This window comes from Globicephala melas, chromosome 5 (assembly GCF_963455315.2).
Source record: "Globicephala melas chromosome 5, mGloMel1.2, whole genome shotgun sequence".
NCBI classification, from domain to species: domain Eukaryota; kingdom Metazoa; phylum Chordata; class Mammalia; order Artiodactyla; family Delphinidae; genus Globicephala; species Globicephala melas.
The window spans coordinates 75,194,854-75,213,879 of record NC_083318.1 but is presented as its reverse complement, the minus strand read 5'-3'; the positions used below and the strand labels follow the sequence as shown (position 1 = coordinate 75,213,879).

The 19,026-nt window shown below is 40.1% G+C and overlaps 1 protein-coding gene across 4 annotated transcripts in view; it reads right to left on the bottom strand.

Annotated features, from left to right (window-relative positions):
• CRACD (capping protein inhibiting regulator of actin dynamics) overlaps positions 1 to 17,616 on the bottom strand; it is a 313,531-nt gene extending 295,915 nt beyond the window's left edge. For all 4 annotated transcript variants that reach the window (XM_060299388.1, XM_060299391.1, XM_060299389.1 and 1 more), the window contains exon 1: positions 17,418 to 17,616. The gene's annotated coding sequence lies outside the window, so the exon portion shown is untranslated. The remainder of the gene's footprint in view (positions 1 to 17,417) is intronic.
• Positions 17,617 to 19,026: the final 1,410 nt, after the last annotated feature.

The window sequence follows — 19,026 nt, the reverse complement described above, 5'->3', positions numbered from 1 at the left end:
CCCAAATTTGATGAAAGACATGAATATACAAATCCAGAAAGTTCAATGAATTTCAAGTAAGATGAACTCAGAGACCCACACCAAGGCACATTATAATCAAACTTTCAAAGCAGCAAGAGAGAAGCAAATCATCACATACAAGGAATCCTCAACAGAAAAAGACCTGAGATTATCAACAGATTTCTCATGGGAAACTTTGGAGGCCAGAAGGCAGTGGGCTGGTATATTCAGTGTGCCAAAAGGAAAACACTGTCAACCAAGAAATCAACATCCACCAAAATGTCCTTCAAAAGTGAGGGAGAAATTAAGACATTCCCAGATAAACAAAAGTTGAAGGGGTTCATGATCACTAAACCTGACCTGCAAGAAATGCTCAAGAGAGTCCTGCAAGGTGAAATGAAAGGACACCAGACAGTAACTTAAAACCATATGGAGAAATAATGATCTCAATAAAGGTAACCATATGGGCAATTATAAAAGCTAGTATTATTGTAACAATGGTTTGTAACTATGCATTTTGTTTGCTTTCTATATGATTTAGGAGACTAATTCATTTACAGAAAAAAATAATTATTAATATAAAGCTAGTATAACTGTAACTTTGGTATGTAACTCCAAATCTTGATTTCTACATAAGTTAGGAGACTAATGCATTTAAAAGAATTAATAGAGTATGTACTTTGTCATACAATGTATATAAAGATATAATTTTGTGACAAAAACAACCAAAAGGGATGGGGACAGAGCTATAAAGGAGCAGTTTTTGTATGTTATTGAAGTTAAGCTGATATAAAGTCTAATTAGAGTATTATAAATTTAGGATGGTAAATGTAATCCCTATGGTAACCACAAAGAAAATAACTATAGAATATACACAAAAGGAAATGAGAAAGGAATTTAAACATTTCCCTAAAAAAAATCAAGTAAACAAAGATGACAGTAATGCAGGAAATAAGGGATAAAAACATCATAGGGCAAATAGAAGACAAACAGCACAATGACAGAAGTCCCTTCTTATCAGTAATCACTTTAAACGTAAATGAATTAAACTCCTGAATCAAAAGACACAGACTTCGCAGAGTAAATAAAAACACATGACCCAATAACAGGTCCCCTATTTATGAAGGCTCAGTTCATAATTCTTTGAATTTACGACAGTGCTAAAGCAATATGCATTCAGTAGAAACTGTACTTTGAATTTTGTTCTTTTCCTGAGCTAGTGATATGCAGTACAATACTCTCTGGTGATGATGGGCAGCAGCAGCGAGCTGCAGATCCTAATCAGTCATACAATCATGAAAGTAAACAACCAATACACTTACAACCATTCTGTTTTTCACTTATAGTTCAACAGTCAATGAATTATATGAAATATTCAACACTTTATTATAAAATAGACTGTGTCAGATGATTTTGCCCAACTGTAGGCTAAGTGACTGAGTGACTGAGCACATTTAAGGTAGGCTAGGTATGATGTTCAGTAGGTTAGGTGTATTAAATGCATTTTTGACTTATGATAGTTTCAGCTTATGATGGGTTTACTGGGACATTACCCCACTGTAAGTCAAGGAAGATCTGTATATGTTGTCTATAAGAGATTCATTTGAGATCCAGAGATACAAACAGGTTAAAAGTGAAAGGATGGGAAAAAGATATTCCGTGCAAATAGTAACCAAAATAGAATATGGTGGCTATACTAACATCAGAAAAAATAGATTTTAAATCAGGAAAAGTTTACAAGGATATTATAAAGTAATAAAAGGTTTAATACATCAAGGAAATATAACAATTACATAAACACTTAGGCATCTAAAAACAGACCACCAAATTATATGAAGCAAAACTGACAGAATTGAAAGGAGAACTAGATAGTTTTAAAATAGCAGTTGGAGACTTCAATATCCCACTCACAATAATGGATAGAACAACCAGACAAAAGATAGATAAGGAAAGAGAGGACTTAAACAACTTAATAAACCAACTAGATCTAACAGACATACAGAACACTCTACCCAACAAGTGCATGTGGGATATTTTCCAGGATAAACCATTTGTTAGACCACAAATTAAGTCTCAAAAGATTTTAAAACATAGGTATCATACAAAGTATCTGCTCTGACCATATCAGAATAAAGTTAGAAATCAATAACAAAAGTAAAAGTGAAAAACTAACAAAATTGTGGAAATTAAACAATACACTTTTAAACAACCAATGGGTCAAAGAAGAAATCACAAGGGAAATTAGAAAATAGAGATGAATGAAAATGAAAACAACAATATACCAAAATATATGAGACACAGCAAAAGCAGCACTAAGAGGGAAATTTATAGCTACAAACACTTACATTAAAAAATAAGAGGGCTTCCCTGGTGGCGCAGTGGTTGAGAGTCTGCCTGCCGATGCAGGGGACACGGGTTCGTGCCCGGGTCCGGGAGGACCCCACATGCTGCGGAGCGGCTAGGCCCATGAGCTATGGCCGCTGAGCCTGCGCGTCCGGAGCCTGTGCTCCGCAACAGGAGAGGCCACAGCAGTGAGAGGCCCGCGTACTGCAAAAAAAAAAAAACAAAAACAAGAGCTCAGGGGCTTCCCTGGTGGCTCCGTGGTTAAGAATCCACTTGCCAATGCAGGGGACATGGGTTCGAGCTCTGGTCCAGGAAGATCCCATGTGCCATGGAGCAACTAAGCCCGTGAGCCACAGCTACTGAGCCTGCGCTCTAGAGCCCGTGAACCACAGCTACTGAAGCCCGCATGCTACAACTACGGAAGCCTGCACACCTAGAGCCCATGCTCCACAACAAGAGAAGCCACCGAAATGAGAAGCCCGCACACCGTGACGAAGAGTAGCCCCCCGCTCAGCGCAACTAGAGAAAAGCCTGTGCACAACAACAAAGACACGATGCAGCCAAAAATAAATAAATAAAATGAATAATTAAAAAAAAAAACGAGCTCAAATCAACAACCTAACTTTATAACTTAAGGAACTAGAAAAAGAACAAACTAAACCCAAAACTAGCAAAAGGAAGGAAACAATAAAGGTGAGAGCAGAGATAAACAAAATAGAGAATAGTAAAACAGCAGAGAACATCAATGGAACCAAAAGTTGGTTCTTTGAAAAAAATCAACAATATTGACTGGACTATTAGTCCAGCCATTAGCTGGACTAAGAAAAAAAGAGAGACCACTCAAATTACTAAAATCAGAAATGAAAGTGGGGGTCATTAGTACTGATTCTATACATATAAAATGTATTATAAGAAAGTACTATGAACAACTGTATGCCAAAAAATTGAATAACCTAGATGAAATGGACAAACTCCTTGAAACAAAAAACTGACAGCTTCACTGGTGAATTCTACCAAACATTTAAAGAAGAACTAATACCAATCAAACCTCAAACTTTTCCAGAAAATTCAAGAGGAGGCAACGCTTCCTAACCCATTCTATGAGGCCAACATAACGCTGATACCAAAGCAAAACATACTACAAGAAAAGAAAACTATAGACCAGTATCTCTTAGGAACACTGATGCAAAAATCCACAATAGAATACTAGCAAGAAAAGAAAAATACCACATGATCATCTCAACTGATGCAGAAAAAACATTTGACAAACTCTAACACCCTTTCATGATAAAAAGACACAACCAAATAGAAATAGAAGAAATAGAAGGAAACTACCTCAACATAATAAAAGCCATATATTAAAAACCCACAGCAGGGCTTCCCTGGTGGCGCAGTGGTTGAGAGTCCACCTGCCGATGCAGGGGACACGGGTTCGTGCCCCGGTCCAAGAAGATCCCACATGCCACAATGCAGCTGCGCCTGTGAGCTATGGTCACTGAGCCTGCACGTCCAGAGCCTGTGCTCCGCAACGGGAGAGGCCACAACAGTGAGAGGCCCGCGTACCGCCAAAAAAAAAAAAAAAGCCCACAGCAAACATCATATTCAATGGTAAAAGACTGAAAGTTTTCCCCCTAATATCAGCAAGAACATAAGGATGTCTGCTTTCACCACTTCTATTCAACATAGTACTGGAAGTTCTAGCCAGAGCAATTAAGCAAGAAAAAGAAAAAAAGGCATCCAATTGGAAAGAAAGATGTAAATTATCTGTTTACAAATGATAGATCTAGAAAATCATAAAGACTCCACAAAAAAAGCTGTTAGAACTAATAAATGAATTCAGCGAAGCAGCAGGATACAAAGTCAGACAGAAAAATCAGCTGTATTTCTACACACAAACAATGAACAATCTGAAAAGGAAATTACAAAAACAATTCCATTTACATTAGCATTAAAAAGAATAAGATATTTCACAATTAACTTAACCAAAGAGGTATAGACTTGCACAATGAAAACTGCAGAACACTGCTGGAAGAAATTAAAGAAGACATAAATAAATGGAAACACATCCCATGTTCATGGATGAGAAGACCTGATATTGTTAAAATGTTAATACTACTCAAAGCCATCTATAGACTCAGTGTAATCCCTATCAAAATCCCAATGATGTTTTTTGGCAGACATGGAAAACTCATCCTAAAATTCATATGGAATCTCTAGGAGCCCCAAGTAGCCAAAACGATCTTGAAAAAGAAGTACAAAACTGGGAAATTCACATTTCTGAATTTCAAAACTTACCACAAAGCTATAGTAATCCAAGCAGTGTAGTATTGGCATTAAGGACAGACATATAGACCAATGGAATACAACAGAGAGCCCAGAAATAAACTCTTGCATATAGGGTCAAATGATTTTTGACAAGGGCACTAACACCATGGAAAGAACAGTCTTTTCAACAAATGGTGCTAGAAAAACTTGATATCCACCTGCAGAAAAATGAAGTTGGACCCTTGCCTAACACCATATACAAAAATTAACTCAAAATGAATCAAGGATCAAAATGTAAGACCTAAAACAATAAAACTCTGAGAAGAAATCATAGGACAAAAGCTTCACAATATTGGATTTGGCAATGATTTCTTGGATATGACACCAAAGACACAGGTAACAAAAGAAAAAATAGACCAATTGGACTTCATGAAAACTTTAAAATTTTGTGCATTAAAAGACACTACCCACTGAGTAAAAAGGCAACCACAGAATGGAAGAAAATATCTGCAAATCATATATCTGATAAGGGATTGATATCCGGAATATATAGAGAACTCCTAAAACTCGACAACAAAAAAAGCAAACAATCTGATTCAAAAGAGGGCAAAGGACTTGAATAGACATTTCTCCAAAGAAGATATAGGAATGGACAATAAGCACATGATAAGATGCTCAACGTAACTAATCCTTAGGGAAATGCAAATCAAAACCACAGTGAGATATCACTTCACACCTGTCAGGATGACTATTATGAAGAAACAAAAGACAATAAGTACTGGAGAGGATGTAGAGAAATTGGAACCCTTGTGCACTGCTGGCAGGAATGTAAAATGGTATAGCCACACTGGAAAACAGTATGGTGGTTCCTCAAAAAATTAAAAATAGAATTATCATATGATCCAGCAATTCATTTCTGGGTATATATCCAAAAGAACTGAAAGCAGGTTCTCAAAGAGATATTTATACACCCTTGTTCATAGCAGCATTATTTACTATAGCTAAGACATGGAGGGAATTCCCTGGCAGTCCAGTGGTCAGGGCTTTGCACTTCCACTGCAGGGTGCACAGGTTCGATCCCTGGTAGGGGAACTAAGATCCCACATGTCGCACGGCACAGCCAAAAAAAAAAAAAACCACCCATGGAAGTAACACAAGGTTTCACTGACAGATGAATGAATAAACAAAATGTGGTATATACATACAATGGAATATTAATTGTTATAACAAGAAATCACCAGTGAGGCTGTGGAGAAACTGAAACCCTTGTACATTGCTGGTGGGAATTTAAAATGGTACAGTCACCATGGAAAACAATTTGGCAGGTCCTCAAAAGGTTAAACAATGAATTACCATACGACCCAGCAATTCCACTCCTACCTATATATCCAGAAGAATAGAAAGCAGGGACTCAATCAGATACCTATATAACAATGTTCACAGCAGCATTATTCACAATAACCAAAAGGTGGAAACAACCCAAATGTCTATCAACAGATGAATGGATTTTTTTAAATGTATACACACACACACACACACACACACACAACACACACACAGTAGAAACTTATTCAGCCATAAAAAGGAATAAAGGTCTGCTATTTGCTACAACATAAATGAACCTTGAAAACATTATTCTAAGTGAAATAAGTCAGCCACAAAAGGACAAATATTGTATGATCCCACTTCTATGAGGTACCTAGAATTCATAGAAAATTCATAGAGACAGAAAGAAGAATAGAGGTTACCAGCGGATGGGGGGAATGAAGAGTTATTGTTTAACAGATACAGAGTTTCTGTTTGTAATGTAAAGTTCTGGAAATGGATAAAGGTGATAGTTGCATGACGTTTTTTGTTTTTTGGCCACACAGTGCAGCTTGCAGGATCTTAGTTCCCTGACCAGGGATGGAACCTGGGACCCGGGCAGTGGAAGCACAGAATCCTAACCACTGGAGGACCAGGGAATTCCCCCCAACCTTTTTTTTTTTTTGCATAACATTTTGAATGTACTTAACGCTAATAAACTGTACACTTAAGAATGGTTAAAATGATACAGAAAATGATACATTATAAATATTTTACCATAATAAAAAATATTTTTAACATTTGAAGGAAAAAAAGCAGAATATTGTAATTCATATATAATGAGCAAATCAAATACTAACATGACCTGTTAGTACAGTGTCCAAACAGAACTCCCTTTCTTCTTTCCCTCCTTTCCTTCCTTCCTTGCCTTCCTCTCTCTTTCTTAAGCTATATCAAACAACAAAACATTCTAAGGAAGACAGATGCATGAGGGAATTATAATGAAAATTTAATTTTAAAAAAATAAATCATATTGCAACAGAGACTGGCAGAATGAGGTAATCCAGAGCAGGGATTATAAAAAACTAGCAGGCAGAACCAAAGACCAGGAGGTATTTCTATCTTCAGTAAAAGTGAAAATGAAGAAAAGACAAAAATGTATATGCAAGCCCCAAATTTGTAAGTCATTTAGTTCTAGAACAACTCCTTGTAATTATCTTAAAGGATGAGTTAAATAATTCAGGTGGGGCCAGTCTCACTGGCTGTGAACTACTAGGCAAGGAGACAAAGCAACAGCCTGGATTCCATGCCAGCGGAGGCCAGGGATCACATCTTACACCATCTCTGAAAGTACAGTCTACCACTCTAGCTTCCCAACACTGCAGACATAATTTGTGGGAAATCAATTTAAAACTCTATGTGAGGGGGATTCCCTGGTGGCACAGTGGTTGGGGGTCCACCTGCCGATGCAGGGGACGCAGGTTCGTGCCCCGGTCTGGGAGGATCCCACGTGCCGCAGAGCGGCTGGGCCCGTGGGCCATGGCCGCTGGGCCTGCGCGTCCAGAGCCTGTGCTCCGCAGAGGGAGGGGCCGCAATGGTGAGAGGCCCACGTACCGCAAAAAGAAAAAAAAAAAAACTCTATGTGAGGAAAAAAAAACCCAACTCTACGTGAATAGTCCTCACTAAATAGTAAGTCCAGATTTCCCAAGCTCATAGCTCATGTTCAACAACAAGCCAGTTTTAAGCATGCTCTTCTGCAGATTACTGCTCAGCTGTTTCACATCTCCAAGAAAAAGGTTTAGGGCCAAAGAAGAATGTTTGTATTCTTCTGCCTTTCACTTGATTTGACAAGAATCATCTATAAAATAAACTTTAAGACCTCAGGAAAGACTCAGCTTATTAAGGATTCTTTTAAAAAATCATGCCACTGTTACGATTATAACTGGCAGAAATGGTCTCCTAAGATGCATTCCAACTCTAATTAAAACAGAGCTTTCCCAGGGCTCCCACTTAATTTTAATTTATATTACAATAGAAGAGCCATTCAATATACTGAACAACCACCCTAAATCTAGTGGCTTAAACAGGAGCATCTTCCCCTTTCATAAGCCATAAGCTTTGAGATGGGTAATGCGCTGAGGGATAACGTGCAGAATTACCCATGCATGGGGCATTTTTCCAAAACACTGAAGAAATTGTTTTCTAAAATGCGATTATGCTGTACTTAGTCGACTATGCTGTACTTTCAAAGATGGAGCACTAAAAAGAGTCTGTCCATCGACAGCCATACCAGTGGACCTAATGGAAACTGTAAGAACAACATCTATTTGGAAACTGACTTTAATCAATATTGAAGAGATTGAACTCCCATAGCTTTTCACTTAATTATACCTATGATTTGAGATCTGGAAGAGATTCCAAAGAGTCCCATGGCTTCTTTCACTTCATCCAAAGTTTTCTGGGCTGCTCTGTGGAAACTTCTCACTCCACTCGCTCAGCTTGACTTTCCTTACAGCACTTATCACGACATGACACCGTGCTATATACTATATACTATATGTTATATACTATATACTGTTTCTTGTCCCTCTCTCCCACCAGAATATCATCTTCACAGCACAGGAGCCCTGGCTGTATGTCTGCTTTTGTATCCCAGCACCAAAAGTAGCACCTAGCACAGACCAGGCCCTTGGTAAGTCCCGTCTTTGTTTACTGATTGACCGGATAACTCTCGCCACACCCTTTTGGGTTTTTTTTGTTTTGTTTTTTTTGTTTTACAGTACGAGGGCCTCTCACTGCTGTGGCCTCTCCCGTTGCGGAGCACAAGCTCCGGACGCGCAGACTCCGCGGCATGTGGGATCTTCCCAGACCGGGACACGAACCGGCGTCCCCTGCATCGGCAGGCGGACTCTCAACCACTGCGCCACCAGGGAAGGCCCACCCTTTTGTTTTATACACGAGATTATTCGAGGCCCAGAGGAGTAAAGTGACTTGCCCATGGTCACTAGACTAATTAGAGGGAAAGGTGGCCTCAGAGCCAAGCTTAACTCCCAGTCATCCTTCCAAAGTAGATACAATTATGCCACGCCCTGCTTTTGATAGCTCCTAAAAATTGTCAGTATGCTTCAGCCTTTCAAATCTCTCCAAATTTTGCCTGATCCCCTTCCTCTAGTCTTCTCTCCTGCCACTCCCTACCATGCCTGAATGTTCCTGCCACCTCAGTATACCATGCCCTCATGCTTGCCATATCTTTGCTCACTCTGTTCCCTACCTCTGGAATACCTTTCCATCTCCTCTCGATCTGTCAAAATTCTACCCACCCTTCAAGACTCAGCTCAACTATCACTTCCTCTGTAAGCAACCTCCTTATCTTTCTTCATTCTATCCTCCTTCCCCAGAACAGTCACTCCTTCTTCTGAGTCACCATAGCACTTGGACCTTCTATCACAGCACATTTTACATTCTTGTCTTTCTTCTTTACTAGACTGTGAATTCTTCATTTTTATATTCACTAGCAACTCCACAGTGCCTGGTATGAACAGCTGGATCAGGGAAAGAAGGAGAAATACAGGGGACATATGCTACCTTTCCATATGCAATATGATTCCCAACATGACAACAAGCCTCCCAGCACCCCAACTGACTGTCCCAATGACCCAAATTAAAAAAAAAAAAATCGGTTACAACTAGAAATGGGACGTGACAGCACATGAAATCAACTAGTGAATTGTATGACATAAATCATAATGCATTCATTCATTCTGCAGCAATGTAAAAACGCTACATTCTTTTCTCAAGCTAGAAACTACAAGAAAAGTTCTCATTCAAGTGACCTGTACTTCCCTAATCTTTGTTCTTTTCACGCTATGTCCATGGTGCCCAGCCCACGGTTCGCAGCACTCAACACACGTCTGCTGACGTGAGATAAACTGGATTTACGATGACTCAGGCTGCATGGGATGTGGATGGTCATGGTACTTTTCATTAAGCTTCATACCGCAGGACACAGTTACTTATTTCTGGCCTACTCCAAGGTAAGCATTTAAGACTGCTATCTTGTTTTGTTCCTCCGATCAACTTCGGCTGTTTGCAACAGACAAAAAGCATAGAAAAATGATCTCTTGATATATTTTTATAAGCCACCCTTCTGGAAGTAATTGCCTATCTTCTCTCAACCTCCACACTGCCCCTAGTAAAAGGATAAGTTCGTGCACATTACTAGCTAGTAGGGATGATGAGAGTAATTGAAGTGTAAAGAGGTTGCCTGACAAAGTTGCTGCTCTTGAGTTGTCACTGATAACAAACTGATAGTAACTTACAACTCTGTATGGGCAAGGGGGAGAAAACGACAGACTAGATCTGAGCTGCATAATGAAAACATCTTTAAGATGTTAATCTGAGCTGCCTATGTGGATTAGGAAAACAAAAATCTCAACTAAAAATAACAAATTTGGTCCTGAGGTTTTCTTCCTTTCTATCTTTGCCAATTAAAGACTATTATGTCACAAAATTGACAAGAAGCCCCCACTGGGGGCCACGGCTTTCGCACCACCTGATCCTGGCTATTTCTTCTTTGACTGGAACATCAGTCACATCCATGGTTAAGAGATAGTCACTAACAGCTCATAAGCTCTTCCTGTGGAACACCGGCTAAGCAATCTCTCTTCACTTCAGCTCTCCTCCCTCCAAAAGGAATACAGCCTTTAAATCTTGCTGCTTTGTCCTCAAGCGTCATTCAAAACTGTCTGAAATCTTCACAATGTATATTAAAGTATTCACTCAATTGAGCACCATATTTATTCCAGAGTTACAACTGTTAATGTCTAATAATTTAATGTGCTTTTCTCATAACTAAATAAAGCCATAGGGCTTCTGGCCTATAATAGGAAGGTAGAACTGAGCCTAAAAATCAACACCATAAACAAAACAAAGCCCCCCTCCTACACACGCACGCGCATGCACACACACACACACACACACACACACACACCTGGCATAATACCTAATATGCAGTGACTCAGGCACAGATCTTGCAACATATGATAATTGCCATGCACTAAATGGTCTTTTAATGGTTCAAAGGGTTCCCATCTTCCTGAACACCTAACCTATTAGCAGGGAGAGATTACAGGCAATGGAAAGAACTCAGCTCAGTTACTTAACCTCTGAACTTAGCCTTCTCATCTGTAAAATGAAGGGTTGGTCTAGAACAACACCACCCAATAGAAATATAATGCAAGCCGCATATGTAGCTTTTATTTTTCTAGTAGGTACATTTTAAAAAGTAAAAGAAAAAAAAGGTAAAATTAACTTTAATAATGTTTTAGTCAATCTAACATAGCTAAAACATTATTTCAACATGTTATATTTTTAAATTATCAATGATATATTGTACATTTTTTTATACCAAGAGTTTGAAATCCAGTGTGTATTTCAAACGTAGGGCTCCTCCCAATTTGGACAGGCCACATTTCAAATGCTCAATAACCACATGGGGAACCAGTTACTGTATGAGACAGCACTGGTCTAGATGATCTTGGATATTTCTCTCGACACTAGAAGTAATTTTAATAAAGAGAATAAGAGATTTGGAGATGAAGGTATGCTTAAAAAAAACTATAAAGTGTTTTCCGAATATTCTCAGTCTATTCATTCTCATTCAAAAATGGTGTTTTGCTTTTTTTAACTTTTATTTTTTTAATTCAAATGGGGTTGGATTTGTAAACAACTGACTAGGTCGTCTAATCTATTACTGTCAGACTTACCCTGTTCTCACTAACAGAGCCACTGTCCTACAAACCTATAAGGAAAGCTAACATTCAAGACAATGTATAACTGATAAATAAATGAGACTTCTAAAACCTCAGAACTAGAAAAAACAACTGTTAAAATGGGAGTTCAACAGAAATGACAAAGAAAATTATGGGACAACCATGTTATCTTCCACATATTAAGATAATGCCAGGAAACACCAAACGTGCACGTGCTTTTGGAATTGTTTCTCTAATTACTCAACATCCACTGAGGAAGATTCATGCTACTCCTCCCACACCGGTCTTGCTTATTAGTCCCTTTGTGATCAATGATCTGCCTTCGCCAGATGGCTGGTCTGCGTTAAGAGCACAATATGAGATCAGAGAACAAAGCAAAGCTAACTGGCCTTCCCGGGAATTGAACCTGTGACCCTGACCTCATTAACTCTAGAAAACAGTTAACCCATCACAAACATGCCTGGGCAGCTGCATCCTAAGTAGTGCCAAACAAGCCCACTGCATCTGTCACAATAATACTCTGGTAGAGAAAAAGTCACTCTATATCTATTAAGAACTTTTCAAAATGAAGAAAAGCTGGAATGCAATCATTGAGGGCAGCTGGAATTCATCGGCAGTGTCTTAACAGTTCTGCTGAATCCGTCGCAGGCTTCCCTAAGAACTCCAGCAGTGGCGCTGGCCTGAGATCACAAATGGCTTTGACAATGGGGTCCTGATGTTTCCTCTTCCAAAAACCATGATCTTGGGGCCATGGACTTTCCTTTTTTTTCTCCCAAGTTGGGAAAGTGTGGGTTAACAATTACATACAAGAACTTTCACAGATTATTTGTTGAATCCGGCTTATCCCTGATTTAAACAATAACTGAGTTTCTCTGTTGCCCCCGCCTGCTCCCCTTCTCCCCTATTAGTGCCAGCCAATCCCTGACCAGGGGAGTGGAGACAGGCCCGTGGACCTCTGGGTGGCTTATTCCTACTCTCCCTGGTAAAAAGCCCAACACCTTTTTTACAAGTGCTCCCTCCTTTCTTGTTAATGAGAATAATTCTTAGCAGCTGGTATCAGCTCTAAATTCTACTCTAAAAACCTGTCTCTAGTGAGCTGAGTACTTGCTGCCAATTTAAATATTTCCCAAAGTGTTTCAGGGATGCAGCTTCTGTATCTTTTCCTCAAAGACACATTTTTAAAATATTACCAGTTTCAGAAGGAAGTTTATTAAAATTTCCACGCAAGCCTCAAAGAATACTATTTGAAAAATTCTACAAACATCTGGAAGAGCTGGTGAAGTTTTTGAGGGCTCATCTAAGGATAAAATCTGATGTCCAACAATAAATGAAACAATATACTCACTTTTATCTAATCTTAACAGAAAATGATGGTTTATGAAAAATATGTGGTTTCACATAAACCATGAAACTGCTGATCTTTGTCTAATATAGCATCATGATCTACACAAACTCTGATTTTTAAAAATCGTCAGTTTTGAAAATACCAACCTTAATTCAACAAATAAACTAGTTAAACATACCGGTGAAAGTTCAAAGCTCCATACACACGGAAGCTATAATGCAAAAGCAAAAGCGTATTTATATATCTTTAAGCACCTGGTATTTATAAGATACACTCCTACGCGTTCAACCAGACACTGAAAAAGGCTGAATCTGTCAGACATAAGTGTGAAAGAAACAGTGAAATTTGCCTTTCCATTGTCATGTAAAATTATCTATTTGTGTTTCAAAGTACTCTTTATAAAATATATTGCCTAAATTCTTTCTCACAATATTTTTTTCACAATATTTTTAAAAGGGGAGGAAAGTCCCAGAACTACCAAAAACTTAAAATTAAAACACTGCTAAAAATTTAAGAAACATTTGCAAGGAAGTGAAAAACAAAAAATAGTACAGTTAGTGGTGGTTTCTTACAAGTACTTTACAAAATAAATACTTTCACTGCCTGGTGAGTTTGAAACAAATCAATATACTATAAAGTATTCTTGTAGCTCTTAAGTCTTCATTTTGTGCCTTAACAAAAGCCGACATTCATTTGTAATGAAATCTTTTTACAGTGACACAGCTATTTCATGTCTCTTCTGAAGAGACATGTATTAAACCTTTGGGTACACAATAAAACTGACCAATTGAGTGACTCTGTCATAAAAACCTGAGAATGTTTACATCAGGTTTACATCAAAGACCAGCCAAAGTCAAAATGAAGTACTAGTCTATGCAGTATACTTTCTTACTTTACTAACTTGAAGATTTTCTTCAAACGGGTCCTTTCAAAGGAAACTACAAAAGATGCACCACAACCGGTAAGTTCTCAATATTACCATTCAAATTTATGCAAAAGAAGGAATGATATGTCTTCAGAAATCACTGTGAGAGAACCTCAGAACACAGTGTTGAGGCTGAAAGAGCATAGAGCTTTGGGGTCAAACAGAACAATTCTTGCTTCAACTCTCACTAACTTTGTGACCTTGTGCAAGTTCCTAAAACCACTTTGAGTCTTAATTTCAATTACCAAATGGAAACAGAAGACCTTCTTACAAGGCTGTCATGAGCACTAAATTAGATAACATACAAAAATAGACTGCTTAGCACCGTACCTAGATGGTAATAAATACTCAATATGTGGTTATAATTACTAAGAATGTTTAAAAACCTATTTTCAGTGTAATTTAATATTCAAATTCCAAAAGATGCTGTAAATCATTAGGGAAATGATTTTATTTCCCTATTTTATTTTCCCTATTTTAGGGAAATGATGCTGAAATCATTAGGGAAAAACAAAGATTCAATAACAGATTTTTCTTTAAGGCACTCATTAACCTGATTATCCTTTACATTAGTGCTTTTCAAATTGCAGGTCCTGGTGCATTAACGGGATATGAAATTATTTAGTGTATCTCAACCAGCATTTCTAAATAAAACAGAATGAAAAATATAAGAATGCATTGCACATAGGAAGTCTGAGCACTGATTAATGAATTTTTTTAAATTAAACACACTTGTAATGTATCTGTATGCTGGATGGCAAAGTAAAACTCATCTCTTATTGTGCCCCCCAAAAAAGTTTAAAAGCCACTGCTTCGTTACAATAATGAGAATAAAAGTAATTAGCTGACACTGAATGCTTAGTTTCTACTAGACACTGTGCTAAGCATTATGCTAAGCACATTGTTTCATTTGATCCTCCCCCAAATCCTGTAAGGTAGGTAGGTACTATTACTTTCACCATTTTACAGATGAGAAAACTGAGACTTAGAGAGATTAAGTCACTTGCCAAAGATGCAGAACTAGTGGCTGGTAAATCCAGAGTTCAAGTTTAGTCACCTGTCTCCAGAACTCGCACATTTAACCACTTCACTAAGTAGTGGGTTATAAGATATAACTTTTCCTTATGTGAAAGTTATTCAAAAGGTAGACTTTAATAAGGCCTAATTCAAGAGAGATTTCTGGAGGTGCAGCGTATCTTGGAGAAGACAGTGTGATTCAGAGATGAAAGCACCAGGCGTGAGGTCGAGCTTCTGTCCCTGGCATTGTTGCTTCAGTGGCGAGGAGTTGGCAAGTCATTTAATCTCGCTGTGTCTGGATTTCCTCACCTACAAAACGGGAATGATAGTATCTGCCCTGCCTCCCCACAGGCCATTGTGAGAAAGTATTTGTACATATAACAAGTGAAATGTTCTATTGTGCTACTCAGTTACATGAGATGATCATTAACATGACCCAAGGGGCCCCAGTCTTCATAGAAACATACATCACACATGATCAAAAAAGGAAGGTCACCAGGCTTTTATTATAAACTGTGTGTGGAAACAGTCTGTACAGTTCTTGGCACACAGTAGGACTTCAGTAAATGTTCATTAAACTAAAAGAAGTAAACCAATTCGATCTGTATGCATATTTTATCCATTTGCATTTTATTTTTCATTAATTCATTCTTTCTGCAACTATTTATTGAACACTTAGTATATACCAGACTGTCCCTTACCCTGGAGAAGTTCATATTAATTTCAAGTAATTTTCCCAAAATTGTGTAAGAGAAAACTGTAAAATACAGCTTCTTCACCTAGCTGTATAATATAATAACTTATATTTATTACAGTGCTTTACAGTTTTTGGAAAGAACCATGTGGAAGCTTTTGTTTCTCACACCAATTGCCTAAGTGTGTCAAGTCAGTATTATTATCTTCCTGACTCCAAATTCAGTGCTAAATGACTGCTAAGTCTTTAAAGTGAAAGTTTCCCCATTTCTGAATATTGGATTTGAAGAAGCTACCTTTTAATTCTGGAAAGGGGCAATCTAGTAGCCTGATTTTCCTCCCTTCACATGTCTGAGCTGAAGTAACGCAACCATATCGCCTACATAAGATGCATTTTTCAAAATGTTTCTTAAAAAACCTGCCTTTGAAATCTTTTTTTCTTACAGTTAATTTTCTGTTGAATATATTGAACTAGGATTCAGTTTTCTCATAGCATAAAGGAGGGAGTAGTGGAAGTGTCTTTCCTTTGTTGACTTTTTAAAATTACTCAAAATTGTTGTTTTCAGATTCCTGAGTCACATACAACACCAAATAATTGTTAGCCTTTTTATATATAATTCAACAACTACTACAGGTGATTTTTACAGGGAAACGATGATTTAATGACAACTTGATGAACTGAAAATTTGCTACATGATACTAAGAAGCCTTTACTAAAATTGCCTTATCCTTTGTATTCTAACCACTCCCTCTCCATCACCACCACCCCCAACACACACGCACTCCCTCACCTACACCAGATCAGTTTCCGGGCCATTATTCTTAAAACCATATTAAAATTTCACAACACACGGTGGTAGTTACTAGGTTTTCTGCCCCCTGCCACCCCGCCCATTCACTGAATCACTGTGTCTTTAAATATATATATTTTCTCTGAAAATGCAAAATTCAGAAGATGATTACGATGCCTCTATTCTGAGACTATCTCAAATGTAGCCGTCTGCCCTTCTGTTTACTGATAAGCCGGAATAAAAGCCATACCCCACCCACCGTCTCGGTAGGGTTAGGAGGTCCAATCTCGCCACTACAGAGCTCTGCAAGAAAGGAGGGTTATAGAACCAGAAAAACCTCTGGCAGGAGATAAGGAAAACACATTTTACACCACTGGCAGCGTGCAGTCTCCCGATTCCAGCCCTTGTAAACAGGGAAAACCTTTGTCTTGCCTCAGCCATCAAACTGGTGGCTCATCAGAATTGGAGCAACAAGAGTTCGTGCGAAATGGCTCGGCAGAGGTTAAACAAAGCAATGCAGTTCAGGCCCGGGGAGAGGGCTGAGCCAGGTCAGCGTCCGAGATCCCAGACGGCGAGGTCTCGCTTTGACCCCCGCCACAGTCGGGACCCGAGCCGGGGACCCCGGGACAGGCTGCTGCGGCGCGGGAAGGACAGAGGGAATTAGAATGTCCCACGCTCTCTGCAAGTTCCCGGGGGCACAGCCGGTCCGCAGGTTCCTCGGGTGGGATCTAAAGCGGCGCACACCACGAGCGGGTGCCTCAGGGAGGGTCCGCGCAGAACGCGCGGGGACACCGCCCCAAAGTCCACGGCCCGCCACGCCGAGCCCACGCCCCCAGGGCAAAGGCAAGGTCGGGGACCCCGGGACGCCGCGGGGGCCTGGCCCGCGGGTCGCGAGGGGAAGGGAGAAGCCCGCCCGCTGCACCCATTGTCTGGCTCTGGCCCCGGGCCGGGAGGGCGCTCACCTGCGGTCCCCGCCTGGAGCCGGGGCTGGCAGAGGGGCTGGACGGCGACGGGCGGTCCCGCGCGGGCGGCGGGCGCGGATGCACAGCCCGCGGCGCTGCCGCAGCACCAGCAGACTCCTCAGCAGCACCGGCAGCGCACCCGCCTCTCAGGCGGCCGCGGCCTCCATTGCTCTCCCCGCCGCCGCCAGCGCGCGGCACTGCGCTCCCGGCCCCGCGCGGCGTGGTCACATGCTCCGCCCGCGCCTCGGGCGCTCGGACCCGCGCCGCGGCCCCGCCTGGCTTCGCGCGTGGACCGCCGGGCCCTGCTGCGGGGCGCGGGGAGCCCCGAGTTCCCTTTCGCGCCCTCCAGGAAAGACAGGCGCCGGACGGCTCCCTTCCCGGGGAAGTACGGGGGGGGGGCCCAAAAACCGGAGCCAGGCACAGGGAAGGGCGTGGGATTGGTCAGTGCCCTCCCTACCACTGCAGGGATGTCCCGGCTGAACCCGTGGCGTCGGAGGTTACTGTGGTGAGCTCCCAGGGAGGCTCACGTGGGGCAAGAACCGGGGACCGTAAGTCACCACCCCACGGGATGCAAGTCTGGCCCCTGGTACCTGGATGAGTCAGAGACTCACGGGAACGACCTGGACTCCAGAAGGAGTTGCGCCCTGCAGAGCCCAGACAGTGAGAAATGGCAGTGGACTCCTGAAAGTCAAGTTGAAAGATGCTACACAAATAGAAAGGGTCAAAATTGCTTTGCTGAGTCGCTGTACGTCTGAACAGACTGACACTGACATTGGGCATTATTATCCCTAGCCATAATTAAATATTGACTTTGATATTTTAAGAAAACTATTTATCTTTTCCTTTTTTGGCCTAACTGGAAACACTAAGGTTTTTTCTCCATATGTTTTGCTATGACTATTTCGATGGAACTTGGAAATCCGTTTCTAGTGATCTTTTCCTTCAGTATGCATGCAAAGATGCTAAAAACAATTTTGTATCATTATTAATCAAGAAGTTGAAAACAAAGCAAAAAAAACAATTTCTGTGACAAAAGATGCAGAAGATGAGGGGTAAACTTAATAGGTGCTCCATCTTGAGTTGGATGTCCCAATGCCAAAACCAGGGCTACTAATTTAAATGCAGGTGCCTGACTTACAAGAGCAACTTTGATAGTGGGAGAATAGTGCATATTGCCTTATCCAACTGAGTTTTTCTAGATAAACAATTAACTACAGAATATGGTTGTGTATTTTTGTAAATATAGATATCATTGTTCAGTGTCTGCATATTCTAAATGATGTCTGCTTTATTCCAAATAAGCATAATGAAGAGTTGTATAAAGGCTTGAGCAAGTTCTCTTTGATTTGATCTAGTAGCACTAGAAGTTCTCAGAAGCCAAAAATTAAATCTGTGTAGAACATATAACTGGGGTCTTTTTCTTGACATATTATAGTCTTGCCAAGGACATGAATACACACACTATAAATATTCAAATTTACATAAATCAAGTGTAGGTCTACTGTCTTTTAATTTTGCAGGGCAAGGAATACCAAATTACACACCCTTAAAATATTGAAAGAGTTCTAGAGGATTTATGCTTATGTTAGAGTTCTCTAGCTCTAATGGA